The sequence below is a fragment of the Schistocerca piceifrons genome, chromosome 7, assembly GCF_021461385.2.
Source record: "Schistocerca piceifrons isolate TAMUIC-IGC-003096 chromosome 7, iqSchPice1.1, whole genome shotgun sequence".
Taxonomy (NCBI): Eukaryota; Metazoa; Arthropoda; class Insecta; order Orthoptera; family Acrididae; genus Schistocerca; species Schistocerca piceifrons.
The window spans coordinates 325,660,600-325,684,281 of NC_060144.1; positions in this window are offsets into that span (position 1 = coordinate 325,660,600).

Genomic DNA, 23,682 nt, shown 5'->3' on the forward strand with positions numbered 1-23,682 from the left:
ATTGTGTACAGATGCCAACTGAGAAAATTTTGAACTGTATATGAAGCATATGGCTGGTCATCTGCCAGACAACAGCAGGTAGTTAACAGCCTGTAGTGATTCCAGTGTAAGATGTCTAAAGGATTCTTGTAGGGAAAACGATCTCAAACCATTTTTCGTATCCTGTAATTTGATCTCAGTGAGTTTCCAAAATGAGTTTCTCCATTGTAATGTGGTGAATACTACTGTTGTGCCTGTATCAGTTGATGTACGTGGACAAGCCAGTAAGTTGTGGTAGTCATGTATTAGTGAATGATGTTGAAGTAAATATTCTAGTAATGAATTGGTTATTAGTGAGTTTCACCCCCAGACGTGGTGGAGACAGATTTTGTTAATGAAGGTGGAGGTCATATAGTTCTGGATAAAGGTGTCGATAGTGACTAAAATCAGAAGGAGCGAGAAGAGTATGGTGTAAATGATTGGGTGTCTTATTGAAAGGCTATAAAATGTTAATTACAATAAGTATTTAATAAATTAAAACTAAAAGTTCCTAGGAATATTGAGGAATTACGTGGTGGGAAGGTGGAATATTTAATTGCATGTTCCAGAGAGATGTAGAAATTTAATGTGGGAATGTGTATAACAATGTATCTGTTATAAAAGGAAAAGTAGCTTTAGCTGTAGCTAATTTATTGACAGTAACTAATTTAAACTGGTCATACATAGAGAAAGTTCATCCAGTTATTGTAGTGGAAGTGGGGGAAGTAGAAAAAAATTCAGTGGATCTAATTCATTAGCTGTGTCTGAACATTTATGATGGCAAATAAGAATCTGCAAGATGGCATCTGCTAGAACTACTTCTAACTGTTGTTAAAATAATAACAGCATCTGGGACATGCATTGAGCTAATAAAAAGGGGAACATTGTTAAAGTAGATTGTAAGATTAAGCATCACAGTTGCAATGTAAGTGGTTTCATTTTTCTGGTTTGTCGATAAATATTACTTTAGCACTAGATTTTTTGTATTAGTATGAATCAAATATTATTGTTACAAACACGATTCTGGAATTTGATGCTGGGAACACAGAAAAGGAACAAAATTTAAAAAGAAGTTGACAGGGACATCTTAATGGCAGATCTAAAGAGGGAAACGGAAGACAATGAGAAAATGTAATCTCCAGAGCAATTACCTACTAAAGGAGGTGTGATACAACATTTATGAGCAGAAAAGATGTCACAGTTTGTTGACATATAATGTAAATACAACAACATGTTTTCTGTTAAACCTGGGGATGTGGTTAAGTTTGGTATTCTTTAAAAGTGGTGTCACATGAAGTTGTTAAATTTAAATCCTTTCTTATTGTAATGGCAGACAAGGAAGCAGTTAGGGACAGAATTCAAAAAATGATAGATTGAAAGATGATAGACAGGAGTGAATACTGCAGTCCAGTTGTGATTCTTAAAAAGAAAGATGGAGGTATGAGCATTGTATTGGATACCAAGAAACCTAACAAAATAATTAAAAAGAACAACAAAATATATATTACTTCTAGATTTTAGTAATGTAAAGACTGTCTAGGGCAGACTTTTGGGTTCCGAAGACACTTTTAGTTGAGGAAAATTGAAATTACACAGCTTTCCTTTTTGAAGAAAGTACATATATGTTTAGGGCGGTTCCACTCAGATTTTTGTCGTCATTAGCTGTGTTCAACAGGGTATCAAATCATGTTTTTGGGTCTGAGTTGTTGAGAAAATTGATTGGGTATGATTGTGACATATTAGTAACCAGCAACACATGGTACTCATATGAACACTGGCAAATGTTAGAGGAGGTGTCCAAAGCATTGAATAGTGGAGGCATGAACTCTAAGCTTCACAAGAGTGAATTCATAGTCCCACAATTAACATTTTAGTACATCAGTTAACTTTCACTAGTAGAAAATAAATGCATTTGCTGTTTGTCATTTCTTGGATTATATACCTTCTACCAGCAAGTTCATCAATGACTGTGGTTTAAACCCATGTAACCTGCAGAGATTATTGAAAAAGAATGTTACCTGAAGATGGACGTGTGAATGTAATGAGGAATTTGAAGCCATGAAGAGCTGCTTATGCAGTAGTAAAGTGCTATATTATCCTGACATATCGTTACATTTTGGTATTGATCCTGACATGTCAGGTTATTATGTGTGAATGGTATTGTTTGAACTGAAAGTAATAAAACTTGTGATGCAGCCTAGGACCACAGTTTCTGCCAGTTGGATGCTATCTAAGCATTAAGTTATGACTGGTATTTTGGAAAAGAGCTATTGGCTTTGTTTTTTCGATTCCATGATTTTAGGATTTATCTGGAAGATAGGGAGAAAGTTGTCTTCACAGACCACCAATATTTCAGCTACCGTCAAGAATTCAAGTTGCTGAGAGGTTGATTTATCTAATTGGCTACGTTTCTTCAACAATTTAGGTATAATACCATGTACAACAAAGGAACGGAGAACAATGTTGTAGATGCTCTGACTCATTTACCAGTAGATGAGGAAGAGTGTGAGAAAGAAATAGGGAAGAAGGGATTTCATGTAGAGTATATAAAAGGTGTTGGGAAGATAAGGAGGTCAAATCAGACTGCAAGGATATATACAAACTGCAAAAAGGGGGATACATCAAAATTCATTAACTTAATTCTGAATGCAAGGTGTATGATAAAATTCAGGAATATTATAAAATTTATAAGGGTTTACAATTTACCCAAAAAACATTTGTTAACGAGGACCGACAGTTGTTTTTCCCAAATGATCGTGTAGAGTCGTTAATTAAGTTTATTGGTCGAAATTATGGACACTATGGGGTACAAAAGTGCTTGAAAGTAAAACAAGAATATTCAGTCATTAATAACAAGCCTAGGAGAATAAGAAGACAGTTGATAACTTGTGACAGACATCAACGGCAAAAATTTAACACAGAGGTAATTCAGGGAGAAATGCTGACTATCATCCCCATTGGAACAGTAGAGTTACTGGCAGATGAGCTATCTGAACCACCACCAGAAAGTTACGGTGGGCTAAAACGGCTTTTGTTAACAGAAGATGTTTTCTCAAAGTATGTCTCTTTGTAACTGTTGAGGGTAACCACAAGTAAGTGTTTTACTAATAATCCAGAAAAGACTACATGGTGAACATAAAAATGCCAGAAAAGATCATGTCAGATCGTGGAGCACAACAACTTGTCTCTGGAATATGGGACAAATTCGTAGAGAGGACAGATATTAGACAGACTCGATACATGGATCTTCGTGTACCAATCAGCAAGCATTTCTGCTGAGAGGTACATACATGTAAAAACTGGATAGGTTGTGCAGAACCTACTGCATTTGTGCAGAACCTACTGCAACAAGCACCATGACTGGTTGGGGTATGCGTGCTTGTAGACATTGTAAACACAGTTGAAAGTAGTGTCACCAGTTTCATTCAGTGTGAAATTGTGGAAGACTACAAACTTAATAGAAGGTGTAGAATTTGCTCCAGCATTTTCATTGGACAATCAGGAAAGAGAGTTGTTAGTTAAGCAACAGACAGTAAAGAAGGGTCTTGCAGGAAAGAAACGGCATGGTGGCCTATACATAATGATAAAGTTTAAATGGGGGGATAAAGTATTACTCAGAATCAAACAAAACTGAAGTGACATGGATGAGGAAATTAAGAAATTATTTGAGTGCAAAAACAGGCCATTTGAAATTGCTGAGCACTAACACCCTAATGCCTGTAGATTGGTCAACTTGATATCTGAGAAACCTTCCTGTCTGCAGAACATAACCGACCTGTGATTGTACATTGATGAAAAAATGTAAAACTGTTTTCACTCAAGTTTCCATTTATTATATATCTCATTTTGGTGTTACTTTGCCCTTTGTCATAATCATTGGACCTACATCACTAATATCGAGTAAACAAGGTACTATGCATTCATAATGTGTGAAGAACCATCTAGAAGATAGTGAGTTCCATGAAAGAATTCTGTGTTGGCACCACTGGACTCAGTGTTGACCATAGAAATTTTAATAGTTATTATGTCCCAACAACTTCTGCCTCGAGGGTTCATGTCAGTTAATCTAAAAATCAGGTGAGTGTAATTTTGCATTCTGTTGGTATTAGGTAATAAGCTGAGAAACTGTCGTTTGTATGCAATACAATTTAGATAATATTTTCAACACTGCTTGCCCTTTTAACCTTGTTTGTAAACATGGTGTGATAAAATTTATATATGTTTTAATTATAATAGTCTGTGAAAATTAATTACAACTGTACTAGACATGCAACGTGAACATATGATATTTCATATAAAAGCTGACGAGGTCAGTAATAACCACAACACATTAATTTACAATCAGGAGTGTATAAATATGCAATTGTAAACAATTTACTAAATTTATACGCAAAATGTGTCATTACTACGCATTCTCCTTATGTGTAAATAGTATGAGATTGGCACGAGTGTCTCGGACCATCACCCAATAAACCCTGATATTTAAACAACCATAGTTCAATATTTTAAGATATATTTGTAAATTGTGGACAAATTACAGTGTCGGATGTGATGAGGTATTCATGCCTTTATCCGTAATAACAGTAAATGTGTGCAAAATATTAAATGTGAGGTCACAAACTGACAATAATATCCTTTCGTAAGAGCGTGCAAAAAATGTAACCGGGCATAGAGAATGCTTCACTGAACATTGTCTCGAATGAAAAACAGCCCACAGTTGCACTAATTATGTTTATTTTGAACCTTGACCATGGTTTCTGCTATAATAATGTAGCCTTCTTCAGAAGTCATAAGCTTTTAAAAATGAAAAATGTCTTAGCCTAGCGGCTGCGTCAAGATCAATAAAATAAAATAACTTCAACAGACGTGAGCCTGTTTCGATCATAAGTAAAATTACATATGGCACCGTATGTCCTCCACCATTACATCTGTTATAACTTGCTCCAGCTTTGTCTAGCATTACCGTTTTCCACCTTATTTAAAACTAACAAGCGTACAAGGTAACACATACTGTGCTGTTTATTTACATGTACATTCTTTTTTCCTGCAATGAGACAAGGACAAGCCTGATTACTAGGAACTCATGATGCTATTTTGTTTACCTGTCCATAAGGCATCTCTGTTGTGTCGCATTTACATTGTCCCATGACAGAACGTGCTATGGCTCAATGACACGCCTGTTCGTTACACGGTGCTATTCAGTGACGGTACAGTACAAACGATGGTCTAGTACCAGCAGAGTTCCGCAGAACTCACTCACGTGCACCTTGTGTATGGGGAAGTACGTTGCAATAGTCTTGCTGCTGCAAGGCTGTACATGGGACGAATTACTAACAGGCATCATTCGTCACGATGAGCGTTTATGTCTCTCTATTGGCGAATGCGGCCGACTGTTTCATTGGAAAGAAGAAACGACGGACCTGGCAAGATGAGGAACACTCGCACACCCGATATTGAAGAGGAGTTGCTGGAACGTGTTGCACTGGACCACACTACAAGTACTCGTCGTCATCATCATCATCATCAGCCAATTCGATCATTAGATGATGTGGCCTCTTCGAGTCGTGGATTCAGGTAGGCTTTCAGAAGTCTTCTCCAAGTGGGACGGTCTTGGGCAGTTCTCTGCCAGGTGTTACCAGCGATCTTCTTGATGTCTTTGTCCCATCTGTCTGGTGGTCTTCCTCTAGGCCTCCGGTGCTCTCTCGGACTCCACTCCAGTACTAGCTTCGTCCATCTGTTGTCTTTTCTTCTTGCGACGTGGCCAGCCCACTGCCATTTCAAGGAACCTACTCTCTCTAAGATGTCATAAACCTTCGTCACAGACCGGATATCATCTGCCCTTTTCCTGTCCTTTCTTGTATAGCCCAGCATTGATATCTCCATGGCTCTCTGTGCTGTCCTAAGTTTCCCTTTTGTGAATGAGTTCAGTGTCCATGTCTCGCATCCGTACGTCATCACAGGAAGAATGCATTGATCAAATACTGCTTTCTTCAGATTTACTGGCATTTTTGATCTGAATACTTTTGAATTCTTCCCAAATGCTTGCCAGCCAAGCTTGATGCGTCGATAGATTTCTGGTCTTATGTCTCCCTTCATATTTACAATCTGGCCAAGGTAGACATATTCACTGACCTCTTCTACTTGACTGTCCTTGACTTTCACATCTCCAGCTGGGACCCATTTGTTGGATATTACTTTTGTTTTGGAAAGGTTCATGTTCAAGCCAACCAGCTGACATTCCGATGCAAGATCTGTAACTAAGTTTTGGAGCTCTGCGAAGTCTTTGGCCAGCAAGGCAATATCATCAGCAAATCTCAAGTTGGTAAGCCTTCTTCCATTAATTCTAATTCCCTTACCTTCCCAGCTCAGCTTTGACATAGCCATTTCCAATACAGCAGAGAACAGTTTTGGGGAGATGGGATCGCCTTGCTTGACACCCCTCATGATGCGGAATTCTTCAGTTGATTCGCCGATGTTAACATAAGCTGAAGAATTCTCGTAGATTTTCCTGAGCACTTCAATGTATGCTGCTCCCACTCCTTGCTCACTCAAAGCTTGGAGGACAGCTACATGGCTAACAGAGTCAAATCGCTTTTCAAAGTCAATAAAGGCAACGCAGAGAGGCAGTTGGTATTCATTCGCTCTGCTTATCACTTCACTAACGGTCAGAATGTGGTCAATAGTGCTAAAATTGCTCCGGAATCCAGCTTGTTCTATAGGTTGGGCTGAGTCTAGGGTGGAACTAATTCGGTTTAACAAGATCTTTGTAAAAATTTTGTACAAAATTGAGAGCAAGCTGATAGGACGGTAGTTTTTAATATTGTGAATACTTCCTTTCTTGTGTATCAAAATAATCTTAGCCTTGTTCCACGATAGTGGGATTGAAGCATAGTGCAGGCAGGACGTAAATACTTTTGCCAAGTGATTTAGTGTTACCTCTCCTGCCAGTTTGAGGATGTCAACGCTGAGCTCATCATCACCCGGCACTGTTCCCTTCTTCATGCTATCTAGAGCACACTTGACTTCCGATGGGAGTATATCTGGAACACTAGATATATCATTTAAATTAGATACACTCAAATTTTCCCTGGATTGCTATACAAATTGCTATAAAAGTCTCTGATGAACTTCAAAACCGCCTCCTTTTCAGTGATTCGACTGTCATTTCCATCGAGTGAGATAATCTGCTTTTTACCTATTGTGAGTTTGCGTTTGGCTGACTTTAAACTTGTCTTGTTCTCCAAGCTTGCTCGTAAGGTGTCTTCAGTGAATTTCTGTATGTCCGTTTTCATTTCTCTTCGCACTGCCTTACATAGTTCGGAATACGCCACCATGTCACGATCGGTTTGGATTTTCATTTCTCTCCTCTGTTGTAAAAGGGTTTCAGTTTTGGCACTGAATTTCTTTGGTTGTTTATTTTTTTTTGGCATAGGCCACCGACTTCTTGTGCACTTGAAACAATCATTTCCGCCAAATCACAATCTTTAGTTACGTGGAACTTGCTTTGGAGGACTTCTTGGAATTTCGAGGAATGTTCTTCCAGGTTTTTGAGGTTGATTACCCTTCTCTTCCCTTTCATAAGTTTACTCCTTTCATTTCTTACATTGAGTTCGACCCTTGCTCTCACAAGACGGTGATCACTGCCAGTGTTGAACGGATTTAGCACTGATACGTCTTTTACAATCTGCGGAATATTTGACAGAATAAAGTCTATCTCATTTTTGACACTGAAATTTGGGCTCCTCCAAGTCCATTTTCGGTCAGGGTGCTTCTTAAAAAACGTATTCATGATGGACATACTGGTGTACTCAGCGAACTGGACTAATCTCTCACCTCTATCGTTTCGGTCGTCAATCCCATAGTTGCCCACCACTGTGTCGCCTTGTTTCTTGGTGCCAACTTTTGCATTGAAATCTCCAATGACCATCTGGAAGTGACAATCGCTACCTTTTTTACAGGTGTTATCCAGGCTTTCGTAAAAGATTCAATTTCTTCGTCAGGGTGACTTGAGGTGGGAGCGTACACCTGAACAATCTGTATTTTATACCTATTCGACACCTTCAGGACCATTCGAGCTGTCCTGCTGGAAGTTCCTTCTAAGACAGATACTCTATCAGCAATATTCTTGTTGATTAAGAACCCAACTCCATTGAGTTTTCCTTCTGGATCGCCACAAAAGTAAAACAAGTTGCCAGAGCGCAAACGGAGACAGTCTTCCCCTTTTCGGCGAACTTCGCTTAAACCAACAATACTCCAGTTGATTTTTGTAAGCTCTTTCTCGATATCTTCTAGTCTGTCGTTGCCTATTAGAGAGCGACAGTAATATGTACAGACGTGAAGAGTCTGTATCTTCTTCTCAGCACCACTTGGTGTTTGGGACATCAAAGTTGCTCCCACCCGGAGATCCGACTGTGGGGCTATTACTCCGGAAAATTTAACATTAATGTCACACAACATAACTCGAAGGTGAGAAGCATAATCGCCACGTTTGCTTCAGAACGGATTGGCGATATAATTACCAGGCCGCCCCTGACATGGGGTACAGACACCTTTGGTAGGCCGCTCCACTAGAGTACAGACGCCACCACACTGCTAGTTTTGGTCCACCCCGGGTATTTCATTTCCCCGGTGCCATCCATATCTGGGAGGCTTTCCCCTATCCGCCACCTGGGGAGGCGCCCGATGGGGGACTAGCAACCCCACACGGGGTTGCCATGTGTACTCGTCGTATTGCACGTGAAATGGGTGGTGCACATACCAACGTGTGGCGAGTACTCCACGGACAACAATTACATCTATATGATTCACAACGAGTCCATGGAATGCTTGTGACTGAATTTGCACCAATGGTGGCATTATGTCAGAGGTTGCTCCAACAGTGGATTGATTGATCAGATTTTCTCCAAATGGTGCTGTTTAATGACGAGACCTGATTTGATCATGATGGTATTTCGTACAGCCTGAATAGCCATGTGTAGGATGAGGGAAGCCCTCATGCTGTAGTAGCATCACACCATCAAGTACGTATTGCTGCGAATATCTGGGTCAGCATTGTAGGTGACAGTATCATTGTGACATAACTTCTACCTGGCCATCTGAATGGTACTTAAGGTTCATGCAAAAAGTTTTACTTGAGTTGTTGGAGAGCGTACCCTTGGCTGTACGTCAGAGGATGTGGATACAACGTGATGACGCTCCGCCACACTTTAGTGTGGATGTCTGCAAACGTCTTAGTGCTGTATTTCCTGCTTGCTCGATTGGATGGGGACGTCCTGCAGGGTCACCTGACATTAATCTCCTTGGTTACCTCTTATGGCGTTATCTAAAGTCAATTGTGTATGAAACCCCAGTCGATAGGAGATGGAATTAGTTGCGAGAATTGTAGCTGCCTGTGATATGATTCGGAACACCCCAGGGATATTTGTCAGGCTGCATCAGAAAATTGTTTTCGGATGTCATGCTTCCATTGAGGTTGATGGCCGTCAGTTTCAGGACAGTTTGTAAGATACTGTACAAATGCTACGTTCAGTGTGTCAATGATATTTCCAGTCAACTGTAACTTATGTAAATTAAAAAGTACGCGGTAATATGATTTTATTCCCCGCAACAGGCCTCCCGGCCAATGACGCCAAACACTCATTTCCATTTCCATTCCTATTATCTCCTCATGCTGGCTTCTCCGACCGCACGTTCGCTACCTCAAATTGTTCAGCGGAGTATCCTCTACGTATTGATAAATTGTTACACGCTCTTGCAGAAACATCATATATATAGGGTGGTACATTGATCGTGACCGGGCCAAATATCTCATGAAATAAGAGACAAACGAAAAAACTACAAAGAACGAAACTCGTCTCCCTTGAAGGGGGAAACCAGATGGCACTATGGTTGGCACGCTAGATGGCGCTGCCATAGGTTAAACGGATATCAACTGCGTTTTTTTAAATAGGAACCCCCATTTTTTATTACATATTCGTGTAGTACGCAAAGAAATATGAATGTTTTAGTTGGACAACTTTTTTCGTTTTGTGATAGATGGTGCTGTAATACTCACAAACGTATAAGTACGTGGTATCACGTAACATTCCGCCAGTATTTGCCTCGTGATACATTACCCGTGTTACAATGGACCGTTTACCAATTGCGGAAAAGGTCGATATCGTGTTGATGTATAGCTATTGTGATCAAAATGCCCAACGGGCGTGTGCTATGTATGCTGCTAGGTATCCTGGACGACATCATCCAAGTGTCCGGACCGTTCGCCGAATAGTTACGTTGTTTAAGGAAACAGGAAGTGTTCAGCCACATGTGAAACATCAACCACGACCTGCAACAAATGATGATGGCCAAGTAGGTGTTTTAGCTGCTGTCGCGGCTAATCTGCACATCAGTAGCAGACAAATTGCGCGAGAATCGGGAATCTCAAAATTGTCGGTGTTGAGAATGTTACATCATCATCGATTGCACCATATTTCTACGCGCCAGGAATTGCATGGCGACGACTTTGAACGTCGTGTACAGTTCTGCCACTGAGCACAAGAGAAATTACGGGACGATGACAGATTTTTTGCACGCGTTCTATTTAGCGACGAAACGTCATTCACCAACAGCGGTAACGTAAACCGGCATAATATGCACTATTGGGCAACGGAAAATCCACGATGGCTGCGAGAAGTGGAACATCAGCGACCTTGGCGGGTTAATGTATGGTGCGACATTATGGGCGGCAGGATAAATGGCCCCCATTTTATCGATGGCAATCTAAATGGTGCAATGTATGCTGATTTCCTACGTAATGTTCTACCGATGTTAGTACAAGATGTTTCACTGCGTGACAGAATGGCGATGTACTTCCAACATGATGGATGTCCGGCACATAGTTCGCGTGCAGTTGAAGCGGTAATGAATAGCATATTTCATGACAAGTGGATTCATCGTCGAAGCACCATACCATGGCCCGCACGTTCACCGGATCTGACGTCCCCGGATTTCTTTCTGTGGTGAAAGTTGAAGGATATTTGCTATCGTGATCCACCGACAAAGCCTTACAACATGCGCCAGCGCATTGCCAATGCATGTGCGAACATAATGGAAGACGAACTACTCGCTGTTGAGAGGAATGTCGTTACACGTATTGCCAAATGCATTGAGGTTGACGGACATTATTTTGAGCATTTATTGCATTAATGTGGTATTTACAGATAATCACGCTATAACAGCATGCGTTCTCAGAAATGATAACTTCACAAAGGTACGTGTATCACACTGGAACAACTGAAATAAAGTGTCCAAACGTACCTACGTTCTGTATTTTAATTTAAAAAACCTACCTGTTACCATCTGTTCGTCCAAAATTGTGAGCCATATGTTTGTGACTATTACAGCGCCATCTATCACAAAGCGAAACAAGTTGTCCAACTAAAACATTCATATTTCTTTACTTACTACACGAATATGTAATAAAAATGAGAGTTCCTATTTAAAAAACGCAGTTTATATCCGTTCGACCTATGGCAGCACCATCTAGCGGGCCAACGATAGCGCCATCTGGTTTCCCCTTCAAGCTAGAAAAGTTTCGTCCTTTGTAGTTTCTTCGTTTGTCGCTTATTTCGTGAGATATTTGGCCCGGTCACGATCAATGGACCAACCTATATATATATATATATATATATATATATACATATGGTGATTATAATTAATGTTAAACTTTCAGACCGCTTTAGAAATAACACCACTAGTCAAAATGACGTCTAATTGCAACGGAATATTATCGGGGAAGGGGAAAAGTATGGTAGAAGCAAAATAAACATTTACAGAATGTAGCAATAGATGGCGCTATAAACATCATAATTTAATAGTGGTCGACCTGCAAATGAAAAATGAATCATTCAACATTGCCTAAGGTGTAAGTTTGGCGTTAAACAAACTGTACTACTCAGTGGGCATTGGCGTACAGGTGTGATACATTTAGTTAGGTAAATCCATCCACCACGGCAAGTCATATCACATTGGATGGGATAAAACGGTTTTTAAGTGTCCCGAGACCAAAAACCGCATAAAAACATCACTAATGTCGGTTTTTAACTGTCCTGAGGCAAAAACACGCATAAAAAGCATCAATCAAAGTCAAATCGGACTATTAATTTCAGCGTGACTGGCACAAAACATATTCGGTATGCTGTCCACCGCTTTCTGCAATAATTTGAAATCGAGAAAGAGCATGTTTCCCAACTGATCGAAGTGTTTCCGGGATCACGTTGAGAATGTGTTGCGCAATGCGTGTTTTCAATGCAGCTAAGTTTTCAATCGGAACACTGAACACAACATCTTTCAGAAGATGGCGAACGTCGCAGAAGCGAATGGAGGAAAAGTCGTGTACTCAGCGTGTTTATACCAACTTCAAAGGGTCGTCCGCATGACAAAAATGGTTCAAATGGCTCTGAGCACTATGGGACTTAACTTGTAAGGTCATCAGTCCCCTAGAACTTAGAACTACTTAAACCTAACTAACCTAAGGACATCACACACATCCATGCCCGAGGCAGGATTCGAACCTGCGACCGTAACGGCGCATGACAAGTGCTTTCATTTACGTATTCTGACACATACAGTGCCATCAATTTTCACACTATTTTTTTTCTTCTGCCATACCTTTTCCGATAATATTCGGTTGCAATTTGATCTCATTCTCACCAGTGGTGTTATTTCTACAGAGTTTTGAAAGTTTAATTATAATCACCCTATATATGGATTGGAAGAATATATATATATATATATATATATAAATCATTCATTTCGTATAGACCGTCTTTGAACACGTTGTTTCAGCTGTCTTGCTTTACGTGTTCGTATGTTTGCCCAGTGCTCCCCAATTCGTTCTCGGTGTTGCTCCTTTCTCTCCTGGGTCCAAGCTTTTCCTGCTTTTAGTTTCGGCTTTCCTTGGAAACACTACCACGCCATAAATTTCTGTTTGAGTGGAACACGCTCCAAGATGCCATCATGGGTGATCCCCACTTCTTTAAGATCTTCCTCCACCTCTGTGAACCACGCCCATTTTGTTTTCTTCTCCTGAAAGTGTGTGATCATACGATTGATGAGTCTTCCAGGGCTCATTCGTGTCATATGTCCATAAAACACAATCCTTCTTTCCCGGATGGCATTGGTTATCTTCTCTATATGGGAATACAGTTCATGATTATGACGTCTTCTATATTCCCCATTCTCCTCGATGGGACCTAAAATCTTCCTCAAAATCTTCCTTTCCTTGGCCTCCAGTTTTTCGATTAGGCCTTTCTTGTTCATTACTAGACACCCAGAATCGTACAAGACCTCCGGACGGATAACACTGCAGTAATGCCTTAACTTCGCATTGAACGATACTGATCTTTTGTTGTAGATGTTTTTGGTTAAATAGAATGCCATTTCCATTTTGTTCATGCGTCATATGGAGGCTTCTTTCTTTGATAAGGTGACTGTTATCCATTCTCCGAGATATTTAAACTTTTCAACTCGCTTAATTTTGCCTTGACCCACTACAAGCTCCCTTCGTGGTGAATTTATGTTCGTTGTAAACTCGGTTTTCTCAAATGAAATTTCGAAGCCAGTCTTCTCTGCTTGTACGTTATGCTTATTAATCTGTCTTTCAGCTGTTTCCATGGAATCATAAAATATTGAAGGATCATCTGAAAAAGCGAGACAATCGGTTTCAAGATTTTGTTTCTTGTAACCCAGCCTGACACCATTTTTAATTCCACGTTTCTCCAGTTCTTTGCGCCACTCACGAATCACCATCTCGAGAGCACAATTGAAGAGCAGAGGTGAGAGCCCATCTCCTTGCCTCACTCCAGTCTTTATTTCAAAAGCTTCTGATGTTTCTCCTCTAAATTTCACTTTTGAGACTGTGTTGGTTAGTGTCTGCTGGATTATCGCTTTGGTCTTCTTGTCTTCTTGCCAAGTTCTTCTAGAATTCTGATCAGGGTTTTACGATCAATCGAGTCTATTCCTTTTTGGAATCCACTGTATATACACTCCTGGAAATTGAAATAAGAACACCGTGAATTCATTGTCCCAGGAAGGGGAAACTTTATTGACACATTCCTGGGGTCAGATACATCACATGATCACACTCACAGAACCACAGGCACATAGACACAGGCAACAGAGCATGCGCAATGTCGGCACTAGTACAGTGTATACCACCTTTCGCAGCAATGCAGGCTGCTATTTTCCCATGGAGACGATCGTAGAGATGCTGGATGTAGTCCTGTGGAACGGCTTGCCATGCCATTTCCACCTGGCGCCTCAGTTGGACCAGCGTTCGTGCTGGACGTGCAGACCGCGTGAGACGACGCTTCATCCAGTCCCAAACATGCTCAATGGGGGACAGATCCGGAGATCTTGCTGGCCAGGGTAGTTGACTTACACCTTCTAGAGGACGTTGGGTGGCACGGGATACACGCGGACGTGCATTGTCCTGTTGGAACAGCAAGTTCCCTTGCCGGTCTAGGAATGGTAGAACGATGGGTTCGATGACGGTTTGGATGTACCGTGCACTATTCAGTGTCCCCTCGACGATCACCAGTGGTGTACGGCCAGTGTAGGAGATCGCTCCCCACACCATGATGCCGGGTGTTGGCCCTGTGTGCCTCGGTCGTATGCAGTCCTGATTGTGGCGCTCACCTGCACGGCGCCAAACACGCATACGACCATCATTGGCACCAAGGCAGAAGCGACTCTCATCGCTGAAGACGACACGTCTCCATTCGTCCCTCCATTCACGCCTGTCGCGACACCACTGGAGGCGGGCTGCACGATGTTGGGGCGTGAGCGGAAGACGGCCTAACGGTGTGCGGGACCGTAGCCCAGCTTCATGGAGACGGTTGCGAATGGTCCTCGCCGATACCCCAGGAGCAACAGTGTCCCTAATTTGCTGGGAAGTGGCGGTGTGGTCCCCTACGGCACTGCGTAGGATCCTACGGTCTTGGCGTGCATCCGTGCGTCGCTGCGGTCCGGTCCCAGGTCGACGGGCACGTGCACCTTCCGCCGACCACTGGCGACAACATCGATGTACTGTGGAGACCTCACGCCCCACGTGTTGAGCAATTCGGCGGTACGTCCACCCGGCCTCCCGCATGCCCACTATACGCCCTCGCTCAAAGTCCGTCAACTGCACATACGGTTCACGTCCACGCTGTCGCGGCATGCTACCAGTGCTAAAGACTGCGATGGAGCTCCGTATGCCACGGCAAACTGGCTGACACTGACGGCGGCGGTGCACAAATGCTGCGCAGCTAGCGCCATTCGACGGCCAACACCGCGGTTCCTGGTGTGTCCGCTGTGCCGTGCGTGTGATCATTGCTTGTACAGCCCTCTCGCAGTGTCCGGAGCAAGTATGGTGGGTCTGACACACCGGTGTCAATGTGTTCTTTTTTCCATTTCCAGGAGTATATATATATATATATATATATATATATATATATGTGTGTGTGTGTGTGTGTGTGTGTGTGTGTGTGTGTGTGTGTGTGTGTGTGTGTTTATAATTGAATGGTGGCCATTTTATAAATACTTCTCTTATATTAATAATGTAACTAAAAGGTCAAAGTACAATGCACAGATGGGCTCGCGGTCTTTTGCTAGCGAGAATTCAGCGTGAGAGGATTCCATCGCGAGTCAGATTTGTGTGGCTTTCAGTGACTGTTGTAGTCTGATCACTCGGACTTTATTGCTGTTTCTGCAGTTTAAGGCAGCTGCGAAATGTAGTTTTTCTGTTATTAATAGACATAAAGTCGTGGACTGTCTACGACTGTAATTTCTAGGTTAGGTACTAGTAATTAATAACATTCCATCATCAGTCACAAATTTTATTTTTAAATTGCTTCCCACCGAGTTTCAGAGCTGCAACTTCACTTTCACGGACTGTGTGGATGTACTGGGCATTACATTTGTTTCAATTTTCATCTACGCTTAACCACATGACTTTCTTCTTCTGAACTAGTGAAAAACTTTCACATTTGCACTTATATTTGACACTATTTGAGTTGGGTATTGTAGTACTATAATAAATATGTTAAATAGTTTAAAAATCCTGAGCCCTTGCATTTTACTTTAAAGATTTTATAGCTTCCTAATGCTTTTAAACATATGACATTCCATGTTCCGACCGGTACAGTGTCACCCTTTCGTTGGTTATTCAATTTCTATCTCACAGTTTCTTCTCTCTTGACAGGCCCTTCGGGAAATACAAACGCGGGACTCATCATGAACTTTATACTAATGGAGAGGTCACCATGATACTTTTTTCAGTTACAGGCCACGTATACTATGGATACACTTTATGTGATTTTAATGCAATGGTTTTCATTGTCTTCTACATCCTCACACCATTGAACACCGCCGACTCTTCCTCTTTTTAGTGGTTACTTACAACCCTAGGCACCAACGTGTTCCCGGAAACAATAACTACCCTACCACATAACTGTGCTCTTTGTCTAATTGGTTGCTTAAGACGCAGTTCATACATTAACAAGAAATCTTCGATGGATAGTTAAAGGATACGGCACGAAGAGAGGAACGATAGCTCGGTAATTATTGCTGTTAGTGTAAGACAGAACTGACACTGTCAGAATAACACAGTCTGTATCAACCCAGACTACACTCTCTTAGACAGGAGAAGAAGAACAGAATAGGTCTTAACGACACTGCAGTAGAGTCAGGAACAACAGGGAAGGGTTGAAAATAACTGCGGCGACATGCATTACTATCACCCAGCAGAGTTTCACCTGCAGACCGAGTGGTCATACGTCGCGTCTCGTCAGTGGAGTGAAGTAACCATGTCATTTAGAAAATTGTTCTAATCCTCCTTGTGTGCTAACGAATTCCCATGCATTGAGACTGAAGGAGGCGGGCTTGATCCTCGTTATTGGCACCACCATTATAAAGGTGGCACGACAGAAAACTACACGTACATATATTTACTTAACTCTCTTCTCATACCATCAAAAAATACTAGGAATCATGGACACTTGTTCGTTAACTTTGAGAAAGTAAGTAGCTACTAACAGGTTTTGTGGAGACAATACCTATTTTCACCTATACATCTAAATAGTAGTGAACGAAGTAGAAGCACAACCAAACTTGTAACGTGAAACTGCTCAGCTGCAAGTACTCGTAACCAAATCCACTGTACTTAATTCAATGAGAAAATAATGTGCACCACTGTAGTCAAAGAAATTGACAATATACTCATCTGTTAGTAAATCCCAGCAACTAACGAGCCAAAAGGGAAAAACTTATCACTAAAAGAGTACACACTTATAAAAAGCACTTAAAACTGTAAATTAGCCAGCTTCCAAATTAGTCATTGAGGGGGAGATATATAACCTGTACATCACTTCCTTCTAGCTTTCCACATATCTGTCACCAGACTTACTTAAACTTCTAAAGTAGAAATGTAGAAGTTCAGCAAAGTGTTAAAACAACACATTGAAATACGTAAGTATAAGCGGCGTAATAACTGGAGCAGTGCTACGAGCCGTTAGCTCATCATTATGCACTAGTATCAATCATAAGATCTCTTCCCACTGAACATAATAACCACAATGTTACTTCTCACAAATTGATGGTGAAAAACTGTATATTACACTTATTTTCGTGTCACTAATGTTTTCAGTACCGCTGCCTTACGCAAATGAAGACGTGAGTGATAACCAGTCGCGTTATAAATAAATTAGTATACTATTTTGCAAAGAAGCCCCGCCAGAGCCAGGCTCTGTCAGTCACAAGCCAGAACAAAATGGTTCAAATGGCTCTGAGCACTATGGGACTTAACATCTGAGGTCATCGGTCCCCTAGAACTTAGAACTACTTAAACCTAACTACCCTAAGGACATCACACACATCCATGTCCGAGGCAGGACTCGAACCTGCGACCGTAGCAGTCGCGCGGTTCCGGACTCAAGCGCCTTGAACCGCTCGGTCACAGTGGCCGGCCTAGAACAAAGGGGGAGTAATAGAGGAGTAACACCTAAGAAATCTTGGTTCAGCTGGCTCGGCTGATAGTACCTTGTGAGGGCCCCTGGCAGGGTTACGGTAAAGATGGTCAACGGTTTTGAAGGCGGAAGACGACAAACATGTCCCAACGGTGGATAAAGCGGACGAAATACCTTCATTTAGCAGCGTCTGTTCTTCAGAGAAGCGGCCGCGAAGGGCGTCTGACTCCAGAGGAGCGGCCTATTATCAAGGTCCGGGGCTTACAACATCGGTTCTATTACTGGGAAGGATTTGCCTGACCCACACTAGTTTGAACAACCAAGCATCATGGAATGTCGTCATAAAAAGGACACTACCCCAGGTAGTACCTCTTTGAGGGATCTACCACTCTTAGGAGTGCAAACAGGCATATGGATTCTGAGGAGCCTGAATCTAGATGCTTTGAAGATATGACAACGCATACGAAATTCAAGACAAAATAGAATTACTATTTTGGGGCTTTGAACGTGAATTCTCTGTTGAAAGTTGAGAAACACAAAGAGTTGACGATGATGATGGACAAACATGACATAACTATCTTGGCCATTCGAGAAACCAGATACCTAGATGCAGACACAATGCACATTGAATGTTACAGGACTTATAAAGGCAAACGAGCAGTCAAAATAGGTAAGAACATGCCTGTACTAGGCACAGCTTTTATTGACAGTGAGAAGGTTGTCAGTTCAATCGCAGAGTTCTTCAGCCCTTCTGAGAGACTTCCTGTCCTGACTCAGCTGTGGTAACAAAGATACGCACTGATCAATGCGCATGCACCATTCAATGAAGATAACAGTCGTAATCCCAAGAAAGTTGAGCAGTTTTGGGACCTGCTTGAAGAAAGGTTAGAGAAAATACCATCTAAGAAGATAAAGATCCTACTAGGTGATTTTAACGCTCATCTGGGAATAGAAGCGCAATTAAGATCAAAAATTTTAAAGTACCCTGTTTGCAAGGTGACTAACAGAAATGGTACAATACTCGTCAATCTGTGTCGATCCTTCGATCTTCAGATACTGTCAACATTTTACAAACACAAGCCAAGTAAACAGAAGTCTTGGCGATCACCAGGCAATTGTGCAATTGTGTGGAGTGAAACAGATTGATCATGTAGCAATCTGTAGGCGAGGAGTTAAGGAAATAATGAATATTGAAGTACAGAGAGGTTCCCAATTTCACTCGGATCATTACCTCTTCAAGATCAAAATCAATTTCATCCCTCTCAATAAGGCCTTAAAAACAGGAAATGTAATTCATAAACATGACGTTGCGAAGCTGAAAGTCAATGAAAATGTATTGGAACAATGCCACCAGTAACTGACATTTGAACCTCATAAATGGACGGACATCGCCTCCAAGATCCAACAAGCAGCTAATACTGCAATCCTGACAACTAAAAAGAGAAAGCATAGATGTGGCAAGAGGTTCCTGATGAGGTGGTAACCGAAAGCACAAACGCCTGGAAAAAGTGGAAGTCGACCAGAAGGCCTTCAGATTTTGATGTATTCCGAGAAGTTCGAAAATATGCAGCCAGAACTTTACGAAGAGCTAAGCGATTGTATGAGAAACAGCACTCAGAACAGATCGACCAGGATAAGCAATGCCCGAGACTTCTATCAGACGTTCAAGTCCGATATGAAAGGATACCAAGACCCTAGTCTTTGTTTTAGAGACGAGAATGGAAAGCTCGGCCGGACCAACAAAGAAAACTGCACGACCACGTCTCGTTACTTTGAAAAACTACTTAATTGTGATGAACCGAAATAAAGATTACCTGTATGTGTCCCGGTACACAAACTACCCAACTCATCTCCACCTGGTAAAGAGGAGATCAAAGAGATCATCAAAAAATCTTAAGAATACGAGCAATAAGGCAGTTGCAGAGGATTCAATAGTGATGAGACTACTGAAACTGGCAAATAATGAAACTCTAGATGTACTAGTCTAACTTTTTGAGGAGATCTGGAGAACTGGGATGATACCAACTGAATGGCAGTCAGCTCTAATCAATCCTCTACAAGAAAAAGGCGATAAAAAGAATGTCAATAACTATAGGGACATCTCATTAGTTTCTGTTCCATATAAGATTCTCTCCAAAGCAATACAGAACAGAATAGGTCATCTTGACCAACTGATTGGAGAATATCAAGCTGATTTCTAAAAGGGCCGTTCTTGCCCAGAACAGTTCTTTAACCTGAAGAACATCATCGCCCCATCGACAGAGAGGCATTAATGGCTGGCTCTGAGCACTATGGGACTTAACTTCTGAGGTCATCAGTCCCCTAGAACTTAGAACTACTTAAACCTAGCTAACCTAAGGACATCACACACATCCATGCCCGAGGCAGGATTCGAACCTGCGACCGTAGCGGTCGCGCGGTTGCAGACTGTAGCGCCCAGAACCTATCGGCCACAGCGGCTGGTAGAGGCATTAATGAACATTTTGGAAGAATTTAGGGTGGATGATACATCAAGAAATCTGATCAAACAAACTCTCACTAACACAATGTCAAAAATACGATTTATGGGTGAGATTTCAGAACCCCTTACAATCAGAACAGGTGTAAGACAAGGAAATGGACTGTCCCCATTCCTATTCAACTGCGACTTGGAAAAAATCATTCGAGAGTGGAGAAAGTTGTTAGCCCAAGAAGAAACAAATGAAGAGCGGTTCAGACTTGGTCCTAAGAGCAAAGAGTTGTACATTGACTGCTAGGCCTTTTCGGATGACCTGGCCATTTTTGCTAACAACATAGAATCAGCAGTCAACGAGATCAATAGGCTGTCAAAAATTGCTGAAAAAGTTGGACTCTAGATATCTATTCAAAAGACAAAATATATGAGAATCATCTGTGATAAACCTGAATAGATGATCACCAACCTGCGAAAAATCGGACGAGTTAAGAATTTTAGGTATCTCAGTGAAGTCATCCAAGAGAATGGATTAGAAGAAGAAGCAATTAATGTTAGGATGAGGAAGTTACACCAGGCATACCAACTCACAAAGAATACGTATAATAAAAATTCTATTAGTATATGGGCCAAGTTCCGACATTATAATGCAGTTGTAAAACCTGCGGGCTTACATGGGTCCCAAACTTTGACCATGAATAGACAAGGCCAAGCTGAGCGACTGGAAAAGCGAGAGCGTGGAATATTAAGTAAAATCCTAGATAATAGAAGGGTTGATGGAAAATGGCAAATGAGAGCAAATGAGGACTTGTACAGCAAGACAGAACCTATCACAGCATCCATTAAGAAGAGATGATTTTTACTTTACGGTCATCTCATGAGGATGAACGGTGACCGACTAGCAAAAAGAATATGGAGTTTCATCCAATCTAAGAAAACAAAGCCAAGATAGTACGAAGAATGTGAAAAAGCTCTTAGGCAGATTGGTATCCCAGAGAGAGAAATTCTTGACAGGAGCAAATTTAGAAATTGGTGAACAACTACCACGGTTTTTAAATGGCATCAACGTCCAAACGTCGGAGAGGACCTTTGCCCGAAGTACATAAACAGGCACTTCTTGGTGGGCTCAGAAGATGCTGGCAGGAAGTCAAAGCTGGAACAAGAACAAGACCTAGGCACTAAAAGGAAATTGGTTGTTACCAATCATTCCCCAGAGGCTCAACTCGATATAAAAAGAAATAAAAACAAAAAATTTTCAAAGAACAGTACTGCCTAGATAAGAGACCTGTGTGAGCCCAGATGTGTCAACACGAACTTTTGTGAACCAGTTATTGCCAGTGGAGCTACGAACGCGCACAACTCTGGCCCGTCTTCCACTCACGCCACAGCATCAGCTTGCTCGCCTCACTGGTGGCGTCAGAGGATTACTTGGAAGGTGGGATGGCGCGTCGTGGTCTTCAGCGATGAAAGCAGATTCTGCCTGCACGCAAGTGATGGTCGTTTGCGCTTACGACGTAGACCTGGTGATCGCTGTCTCGTACAGTGCATTCGTCCAAGACACGTTGACCGCACACCAGGCCGTAAGCTACAATAGTTTTGGTGTTGGAAGCGATGATAACTATCACTCGGTAGTTGCAGAATGTTGTTAAACGCGTTCTTTTGCAGTTCTTGCAACACGAAGGTGATGTATTGTTCCAACAGAAAACACTCCCCTACACAATGCCCATAAATCTCGACATGCGCTGTCAGAAGCAGCAAATTGCCTGTCCGCCACTATCTCCAGACTAGTCTCCAATCGTGCATGTGTGGGATATGATAGGACGAGAAGTGATGTTCTCGACTAGTCAACCTACAACCCTTACAGAACTACCTCAAACAGAAGGCCGAAATTCTAAACCTAGCTCGTTTACAGTAGAGGACCGCAGCACCATTCCCTATTTAAGTTATCGAACAAACGCAAGGATGGCTGACATAGTGTTTAGTGTATCTTGGATTGTAAAACAGTTAAGATCCTTAGACGCCAGGAAGGCATCTGGCCCAGTCGATATAACCGTAAGATTTTATGTTGACTATGCTACACATATAGCATCATTCTTATCCACTATCTATCAGAGATCATTGGAACAGCGGGAAGTTCCACGGGACTAGAAGAAGGCCCAGACCATAGCAATCTATAAAAAGGCTAGAAAATCTGACGCACATAATTACCGGCCAATTTCACTGACATAGATTTGTTGTAGAATCATGGAACATATTTTGTGTTCAGACATAATGACCTTTCTAGACTCTTGAGATGCTCATCTGCAGAAACCAAAACGGTTTTAGGAAACAGCGGTCATGCAAGAAACAGCTGGCTCTCCTTGTGCATGATATACAACAGCCTCTAGATACCGGCTCCTAGGATGATGGCATATTCCTCGACTTTCGAAAGGCGTTCGACTCAGTTCCGCACGGTCGCTTGCTCCAAAAAGGGCGCGCTTACGGTCTATCCGATGACATATGCGTTTGGATAGATAGTTTTCTAACAGACAGAGAGCAGTATGTCGTTCTGAATGGGGAAACTTCAACAGAAACAGGCGTAATATCAGGTGTATCCAGGGCAGTGTAATAGATACCCCTCTTTTTACGATTTTCATAAGCGATATGGTTGATGGTATTGACAGTCGCATTAGACTGTTTGCCGATGATGCTGTAGTCTACAGGTTCAAATGACTCTGAGCACTATGGGACTTAACTGCTGAGGTCATCAGTCCCCTAGAACTTAGAACTACTTAAACGTAACTTACCTAAGGACATCACACACATCCAAGCCCGAGGCAGGATTCGAACCTGCAACCGTAGCGGTCGCGCGATTCCAGACTGAAGCGCCTAGAACCGCTCGGACACTCCGGCCGGCGTAGTCTACAGGAACGAGTATCACACGAAAGTTGTGAACAAATCAGTGAGGATTTGCAGAAAATAAATACGTGGTGTAATGACTGGCACTTATCTCTCATTACTAGTAAGCGTAACCAACTGCGTATAACAAAGCGAAAATCCTCAATAATATAAGAGTACAAAATAAATGCCCAGTCTTTGAAAGCAGTAACGTCCGTCAAGTATCTGGGAGTGACTATTCGAAATGATCTCAAATGGTGCGATCAGATTACAGAAGTAACGAGTAAGGCGAACTCTAGTTTGCGGTTTACTGGTAGAATCCTGAAGCGATGCAGTCCTTCAGAAAAG